The following is a 9,913-nucleotide window of genomic DNA, read 5'->3' on the forward strand; positions in this document are numbered from 1 at the left end:
ACCTTTAAAAACAAGTTGATGAGTTCTTATCATATAGCAAGTCCTGAATACAGGCACAAATCTATGTCAATACTCGGTAAACACCCCCCCCCCCTTTTTTTGCACCACACGGTAGTACGGAAATTTATCGAATGCTCTTCAGATGTCGATAAAGACGACATCGATCATCAGCCTTTATCTAAGGTGCTCTGCCTCTCATGGACGAACAGAACGAGCTGAATTTCGCGACATTGATACGTGTTGAGTGTAAATAGGTGATATTCGTTCTCCAAAAACATCATAATAAGTGAGCAAAAAACATGCTGAACTATTCTACAACAAACAAACGGCAGTGATGTCGGTCTACAATTATGTGCATCTGTCCGATGACCCTTCTTGAAAACAAGAAAGGCCTGCACGTTTTTCAAAACGCTTGGTGCCCTTTGTAGCTAACGAGACCTTTGATGAACTACATCTACATCTACATACATAGTCTGCAAGACACGCTATGTTGCATGGCAGAGGCTACCACGTACGACCACTAGTCATTTCATTTCCTATTTCAGTCGCAAATGGAAAGAGAGATAGAAGTATTGTCTCTCTGCCTTCGTACGAGCCCTAACTTCTCTTATCTTGTCTTCCCGGTCCTTAGGCAAAATGTACGTTGGCGTCAGTAGAATCGCTCTGCAGACAGCTGCAAATGGTTGTTCTCTAAACTTTATGAATGGTGTTTTGAGATAAGAATGTCTTCCTCCCTCAATGGATCCCATTTGAGTTCACGAAACATCTCTATAAACCTACCAGTATGAAATCTAGCAGCACGCTTCTGAATTTATACGCCTTCTTTCTGTATTCAACCTGGTGTGGATCCCAGACACCTCTGCAGCAATCAAAAATGGGTCGCACAAGTGTTCTGTACGCTGTCTCCTTAGTAGATGAGCTACACTTTCATAAAACTCGCCCAATAAACCGAAGTAGACCATTCGACTTCCCTACTACCGACCGTGATGGTTCATTCCATATCATATCGGTATATATATATATATATATATATATATATATATATATATATATATATATATATATGTGTGTGTGTGTGTGTGTATTCTTAAGGGACCAAACTGCTGAGGTCATCGGTCCCTACACCTACACACTACTTAAACTAACTTATGCTAAGAACAAGACACGCACACCCATGTCCGAAGGAGGACTCGAACCTCCGGCGGGAGGGGCCGCGCAATCCGTGACATGGCGCCTCAAACTGTGCGGCCACTCCGCGCGGCGACGTTACTGTCTCAAGCAGCACATTACTAATACCGTATTTAAACACCACGGGATAGTTTTTCCTACCCACTCGCATCAGATTACATTTTTTTTTTCATTCAGAGAAAGCTGCCATTCATCACAGCAAATAGAAACTCTTTCTAAGTCATCATGTATTCTCTTACAGTCGCTCAATGACGACTCATTTCTGTACATCACAGCGTCATCACCAGACACTCGCAGATTGCTACTCACACTATCTGTCAGATCATCTGTACTATAACATAACATAAATACAATTCCTTGTTTAACGTTGTTATAAAAAATGTGGAAAAGTTCCTGACCGATTTACTTCAAATGTTTACACTGTGATCTAATAAATTTTGCCGAACATAGGCTACATACTTTTTTAAAGTATATAAACACTGAAGCGCCAAAGAAACTGGTAGATGCGTATTCAAATACAGAGATATGTAAACGGGCAGAATACGGCGCTGCCGTCGGCAACGCCTATGAAAGACAAAAAAATGTCTGGCACAGTTAATAGATCGGTTACTGCTGCCACAGTGGCAGGTTATTAAGATGTAAGTGAGTTTGAACGTGGTGTTATAGTCGGTGCACGAGCGATGGGACTCAACATCTCCGAGGCAGCGATGAAATGGGGATTTTCCCGTACGACCATTTCACGAGTGTACCCTGAATATCAGAAATACGGTAAAACATCAAATCTCCAATATTGGTGCGGCTGCAAAAAGATCGTACAAGAACGGGACCAACGACGACTCAAGAGAATCGTTCAACGTGACAGAAGTGCAACCCTTCCGCAAATTGCACCAGATTTCGATGCTGGACCATCAACAAGTGTCAGAGTGCCAACCATTCAACGAAACATCATCGATATGGACTTTCGGAGCCGAAGGCCCACTCGTGTACCCTTGATGACTCCACGACACAAAACTCTACGACACGCCTGGGCTCGTCAACACCGACATTGGACTGTTGATGACTGGAAACAAGTTGCCTGGCCGGAGGAGTCTTGTTTCAAATTCTATCGAGAGGATGGAAGTGTACGGGTATGGAGACAACCTCATAAATCCATGGACCTGCATGTCAGGAGAGGACTGTTCAAGCTGGTGGAGACTCTGTAATGGTGCGGGACGTGTGCAGTTGGAGTGATATGGGACCCCTGTTGCGTCTAGATACATGCATTCCGACGAAGTTGGGCAATTCCAACAGGACAATGCGACACCAGACACGTCCAGAATTGCTACAGAGTGCCTCTAGGAACACTCTTCTGAGTTTAAACACTTCGCTGGCCACGAAACTTCCAAGACATGAACATTATTGAGCATATCTCGGATGTCTTGCAACGTGCTATTCAGAAGAGATCTCCATCCCCTCGTATTGTTACGGATTTATGTGCAGTCCTGCAGGGTTCATGGTGTCAGTTCCCTCCAGCACTACTTCAGGCATTAGTCGAGCCAATGCCACGTCGTGTTGCGGCACTTCTGCTGCGTGCTCGCGGGGACCTTGCACGATATTAGGGAGGTGTACCAGTTTCTTTAGCTCTTCAGTTTATATGACTTCTTCTAATTCATTGGGACCTAGGATTCTAGGAAGCCCCAGCATTTGCGGTGACGCAGAGATGGACTAAGATGGACTATACTCAAAAGCTTTCTAGGTTTAAGTTCAAGAACAAATGCTACTTTAGAACATTAAATGTAGTTTCTCTTCTGAAAATCGGGAAGCAGGAGGAATTCGAATTATTTCTACAGAATAAACTTGCACAAATTTTAGCGGTGCGGGAAATGAGATTCGCAGATGAGAATGTAGTTGACACACAACATTATAGAAATTATAAAGGGAAACCAGCAGAAAGAAAAATGAGGAAATGAGCCAATTGGAACAGAATTTTACGTGAGCAAATAAACGTAGGTAGTATAACAGAATTTAAGTCGAAATTAGAAAGAATGCCCGCGTCTAACAATAAAGTGCAAGAATAAAAGCTATTGCCTTATAAATAGTCATGCACCCATAAATGTTGATAACAGAAGAAATCTGCAGAAAGTAAATCAGTTTTGGGATTTTTTGTAATCTGAAATCTCCATAGTAACCAAATAACTTTAAAATAGTCTCGGGACTTCAGCGCGCAGATTGGGAAGGAAAAGAAATTTAAGAATACTGTAGTCGAATATTCAGCACACTTAAGAACAAACAGAAATGGTAAAAGAAGGATCAAGTTGTGTAAACAGTTCCAGTTAAAACTGACGTCCACACATTTTCCCAAACTACCAAGAAAAGCTAAAGCTTGGATATCTCCAAATCCAAACCTAGGAGCATTTAAACTGGATCAGATAGCCATATCTAGGAGAAGTATAATTGATATTACGAATGTTAAAGTAATCATAAATGGGGACTTCAACTCACATCATTATCTCTCTAAGACTAAAATTAAATTTCTCCTATCGAAAACAAAAATTTCAACCAAACAAAAATTTCAATCAAAAAAGTAATCAGATACAACTTCACTGTAGCTAATATTGCAATAGAAAATATAAACAGATTTAGAGAAGAAACTAAGACAACAAAAAAACGTGATAGACATGAACTTCAGGAACCAGTTACTAAAGCAGCAGAGAAAACTTTCGTGCTTGCCAAGAATAAAAAGAAGACATTGTGGGACGAAGAGTGTGAAGTAACACTAGAACAAAGAGCTCAAAAGTGAAGAAAATGGAGATGTTCAAATGATAACATTTAGATGAATTTAGACAACAAAGAAAAGAAACACGGAAAATAATCTGAAAAATCAAAGAAACCTTTGAAAAAACTCGGCTAGTGGAAATACGAGCAAATTTTATCGAAAACATTACTATAAATTTTTATCAAACTATTGAACATGTACTTAAAGGGCATCAAGCACCAAGCAAAATAGGATTAAATAAGAAAGAAAATTGTGAACTAATATCATAAGTTTTTGACAGGCTCTTAAACAGTCCAGTTCCAACGGTTAAATTGGAATTTCAGCAATACCACAAAACCTGGAGGATGATTTCCCACCAACAGAGCAAGGAATTCATGAAGTCATCAAATCATTCAAAAACAGCAAAGCGAGTAGTGAAGACTCCATTACAGCAGAATTATTGAAATGGTGTTTCTCTATACCATTTCTGGGTCCAGTTTCTTACAGGATACAGCGTCTGCTTCATAATAAATATAACTGTAGGGTAGCCTTCTCCACTAATAATTCTTTAAAAAGTAACGTCACACATAACGTATAACCTACGCTTTCCCCTTTGCTAAATTCTGGTTTTTATAAAATTCTCCCTTCCATTATATAGGGCAAGCAGGCCGAGCTATTTCGATAACATTTAAGGAACACCTTCTAGGCAAAAAAGGCACCAATTTCCACAATTCATCTATCGCTGACTATTTGTTAATCACAGGACATAATCCTACATATGTAAAAGACGTCCAGATCTTGCACTCGGAGAAAAAAAGTCTTTAGGCTTAACATCTTAGAAGAGCTAGAAATTTTTAATCACCTGTCTCTGAAGGATGGTCTCGTTCATAACGAACAGTTGCAATTACGCAACAAAAACTTTTCTCAAGGTACAGAGGCGCTAATAAAAATGGTCTGAATGGCGATACTCTCCTCAATGCAGACTCTTAGACATCGGTTTCTCTGCCTATTTTCATGTATTCTCTGTACATTACTTGAACTATATTTTCTCTTGTAAAAAAAAGAATGTAACGTTATGTTGTAACTTTATACACTGGTTCCTGTTTGTTACCTGTATTGTTTAAAATTGTCTTGCAATGTCTTATTTGCTTTTGTCTGTAATTCGATTACTTCTTGCTAGATGGCGCGAATCTGTGTCCATCTTATGACTGCCTTGGCCTGTTAATCGTGTAGTCTGCCGGTAGCGGCTGTGTTGCTGCAATTCTTGGCCCTAAGCGACCTCGCGGTTGCAATTGTATCTCCATGGAATATTTTATACATTTGATAAATATGTTACATTTTTACATTTTAGTTCTTATTCTTGCGAGATTTTCTATGTGACGAGAGCACTTTTGCTCCGACGTTTTTCACATAAGGTGTGATTACATGTAAGTACACTCTGTTTGTACAATTTATGGAAGTAATCCTATTAAGTATATTGTATTTCAAGCCATGTCACATTTTCTGGATAATCCTACGTAATTTTTATTCTGATGAAGACCACCTTAGTGCAGTCGAAACCATGGTCAATTTGAAAATAATTCTGTGCAACCGAGGTGACTATACATATATCCTGTATATGCAGTTCTCATATATACTCAGAAATTGCAAAACACTGTTGGGTTTGCTAGTTTCTGAACACTGCCGGGTAAAGGAATTTGTACACCTGGAACGACTACTTCGATTTTGATCTGATTACGGCAATGCCACCTGGGGGATCATAGATGTACTGATAATGGCTTCAACGTCGTCCGCCAACAGATAACGTATGGCACAGCTACCAGAGTGCCACCTTTGTATACCCTTTAATAGTGAATTCTCACAACCAGAATGCTCATTGTGGTGCAAACGTGTAAAGCACGCGGGAAACCACGCCACTGAGACGCACTCGCCCTTCCTACACCCAAATGAGCGAGTTAGAAAGAGATGAAATTGCGGCCACCCGAGAGGCGGAATGGTCCTGTCGGAGAACTGCCTCACAAACTGGACGTACTGCTGGTATCAGTGGTCACATGAACATTTTCACACCCATGGACGAGTTTCTGGACGTAAATGCAGTACACCCGACCCGCAGGATCGTCGTAGAGTAAGGACAATAGTGGCAGATCGTACAGTTACCACAGCATAGTTGAGAAGGGTTGCGAGCCCAGATGTGTCAACACGAACTGTTACGGACCGATTATTAGAAGTCGGATTACGGGTACGCATACCACTAGCCCATCCTCCAGTCACACTACAGCATCGACTAGCACGGCTCAACTGGTGCTGTCAGAAGACCATTTGGAAGATGGACTGGTGCGTCGAGATCTTCAGCGATAAAAGCAAATTCTGCCTGCAAGTGATTATCGTTTGCGTGTACGACGTACGTCAGGTTATCACTCTCATAGAGTACATTCGTCCATGACTCACTGGCCCCAACCCAGAACTTATGATCTGGGGTGTAAAAAGCTACAGCTCTCGTTCACCTTTGGTGTTTCTGGAGGCGGCGCTAACCAGCTCTCGGTACGTGCAGAATCTCGTTAGACCTGTTCTTTTACCATTTTCGTAAAAGGAAACTGATACGTAGTCCCAAATGATAATACTCACCCACACACTGCCAGTGAAACTCAACGTGCTCTGAGAGACGTGCAGCAACGTCCCCGGCCAGTATGTCTGCGCGCGTGTGTGGAGTACTATATGACGATAAGTGACTCGTCCAACAAGTCAAGCAGCAACTCTTACAGAACTGCTTGAATAGGTCGAGCAGGCGTGGCATAATGTATCCCAGGACAGTATTCGCCATCTGTACGATCGACTGGACGCCAGGGACAGTGCCTGCATTGCCGCCTTTGGAAGCAACACCGATGCTGGCCAGGGTGGCCGAGCGGTTCTAGGCGCTACAGTCCGGAACCGCACGACCGCTACGGTCGCAGGTTCGAATCCTGCCTCGGGCATGGATGTGTGTGATTTCCTTAGGTTAGTTAGGTTTAAGTAGTTCCAAGTTCTAGAGGACTGATGACTTTAGAAGTTAAGTCCCATAGTGCTCAGAGCCATTTGAACCATTTTTTTGAGGCAACACCAAGTACAAATATAGGTGTTCCAGCGTGGGTCGATACGTGCTGCCTCAAAACCGCTTGTGTCACTAATCTGTAAATGTAATCATTTCATGTACTACACATGCACTGTTGCAACAATAAATCTTGAGTGAGTCAGAAGCCACTAAAAGAGTTTACTAATTTTCGTTCTGTGGTGTATATAGAGAACAAGAGTAGCCCTTCCACACTTCTCTGGGCCACTGCTGGCACTACCCCTGTCTCCGATGAGCGCTCGCCGACGAGAACAACGTATGCTCAGACGTTCTCAAACCACTCGCGTATCTGGGAACCGTACGCTCGGATCTTTGTGGGGCACCACGTCGACCGCTTCCTGGAAATCTAGGAGTATGGAATCCGCCTGCTGCCCTTCATCGGTGGTTTGCAGGAAATCGTGCGAGAAACGTACTGGCTGGGATTCGCACGAGCGATGCGTTCTAAATCCGTGCTTATTCGTGGACAGAATCTTTTCTATCTCAAAGATATATGTTATACTCGAACTGAGAATATGTTCAGGACTTCTGCAGCAAATCCATGCTGAAGGCTATTGGTTTGTAATCTCACTGGTCCGTTCTTTTATCCTTCTGCTACGCAGGAGTCACTTCCGCTTGTTTCTAGTCGCTTGGGCCTTTGTGCTGGGAGTGAGATTCGTGATAAATAAGTCAGGGGTCAAAGGCGTAGAGTGCTCTATGTAAAACCGAGAAAACAGCTAAGCAGCAGGTAGATTTTTGCGTACAGCTTCGATGCACACATACCTTATCACAAAATATTCAGAAATTGTCAGAATTTTTTGTCCAAGTAGTTATAAATCAGGCAGTATGCAACATCGGTTATTCTCAGTACGCCAGAACATCCCAGGACTCAAATGTAAAATTGAGGGACTGTTAATTCCAGCCGTGGAATTAAGTTCCTCTAATCCAGTTGACATAATCTGTATTCCCGAATGTCATTTGACCACTGGTATAAACGTTTCAGTAATTAAGTTAGCTTTGTACCTCTACATGTTTGTGTACATCTGTGTCTTCTGTGTATTGATAAGATTACTCTAATCAACAGTGTTAGACGTGAATGGGTTGTGGTGATATTACTTTTAGCAATCCATAAGATTGGGGCTGACAAGACCTTTTTTCAAAAAAGTACACTTCAATAAGTTCCAATTTGAGAACATGTTCAATATTTTTTAATTCAATGCATCATTTTGATTGTAATACATGAATCATGTTACTTTTCATATGTAGTAATTTCAAAAGGTTTCAGCAATACTTAAGGTTTTTTTATGAGAAATTACAGACATTTAACAAGGGTACTATTTTTCAGTAAATTTTGATGTGGTTAAATAAGTGTAACACATTCAATGATGTTTTCTTTCAGTCCTACATTCGCAGTTTAGTTACATATGTGAATTACGATAAACTCTATAATTGATTGGTTTCCATTCAGCTTCATAATTAATCTCTTTTCTATGTTTGATGAGAAATGTATCATTTATTTTATTATTTTGTATTTATTTCAGTATGTAATAATGAGTTTAATGTTTGTCAGACAAGGCAGAAAAATACACATTTCTAGGGGCACCTCTAAGACATAAAAAGCCATTTCCTACTCTCTTTTCATTACATCAAGTTTAGTGTAGCAACTTTAAACCATTTTTAAAAAAATACCCAACACATATCTATCATTTTATGTCATGAATAGGTTCGTTCTTCGTTCTTTTTCTGAAAACAACCCAAACAATTACACATTTCTAGGTACTTCTGTAACGTCTTTATAACACTTTTGCGCTGGAAGGTCATGTATAACAACACAGAAAACTCGAGGCAGTTACATAACACAGTTTGCTTGCTTTTGTTTATCAGTTTTTAAATAATTCATTTTCAAGTTTATCAGTATATACACGCCAATATAATGTAAACGTAGCATATACAGGGTGACAATTATTGAACTATATGAAACAAAATCATCATAACTCCTGAACAGTTTGAGTTAGGACGTTCAAACTGCACGGTTGGTCACAGGTCATGATGGGAATTAGTATGCGCATGCGCATAGTGACGAAACCCATTTTCTTGTGGATGGGTTCATCAATAAGCCTAATTGGCGCATTTGGAGGACTGAGAATCCGCGTTTCGCGATCGAGAAGTCTTTACAGCATCAATGGGTTATTGTGTGGTGTGCAATACCCAGTCACAGAATAAGTGGTGCAATATTCCTTGATGGCACAGTGACTACCGAATGGTACGTGCAGGTTTTGGAAGATGATTTCATCCTTATTATCCAAAGTGACCCTGTTTCCGACAAGATGCAGTTCATGCAAGATGGAGCTCGACCCCATCGATGCAGGAGTGTTTGATGTCCTGGAGGGGCATTTGGGGACCATATTCTGGCTCTCCAGTTCCCAGAGGCCACTGGCATGGACCTCGATTGGCCGCCATATTCTCCGGATCTAAACTCATTGGACTCCTTTTTGTGGGGCTATATTAAAGAAAAGATACACAGCAATAACCCCAACACTGTTTCTGAGCCGAAAACAGCCATTCAGGAGGTCATCGACATCATCGATGTTCCGACATTTCGGCGGATCATGCAGAGTTTCCCTATTTGTTTGCACCACATCATCAACCTAAATCCGAATATCTGCAGTGATAATTGTTTAAATAAATATTGGTGCATGCAAAATAATAAAGACTTACGTCCAGCACAGGTTGAGTCCTATGCCCACCAATCCATATGAGGAAGTGGCGGTCGAGTGACTTGGGTTAGTAGAGGTAGCCGAACTGCCCTTTCTTTCCCGCCATTTTCTTAGGTTAGTAGAGATAGCCCAAGTGACTTTTCTTTACCGCTAAAATTCAAACTTGGCGCCAGTTCCTAGGAAGAGGTGGCG

This window comes from Schistocerca serialis, chromosome 5, assembly GCF_023864345.2.
Source record: "Schistocerca serialis cubense isolate TAMUIC-IGC-003099 chromosome 5, iqSchSeri2.2, whole genome shotgun sequence".
In the NCBI taxonomy this organism is placed as follows: Eukaryota; Metazoa; Arthropoda; class Insecta; order Orthoptera; family Acrididae; genus Schistocerca; species Schistocerca serialis.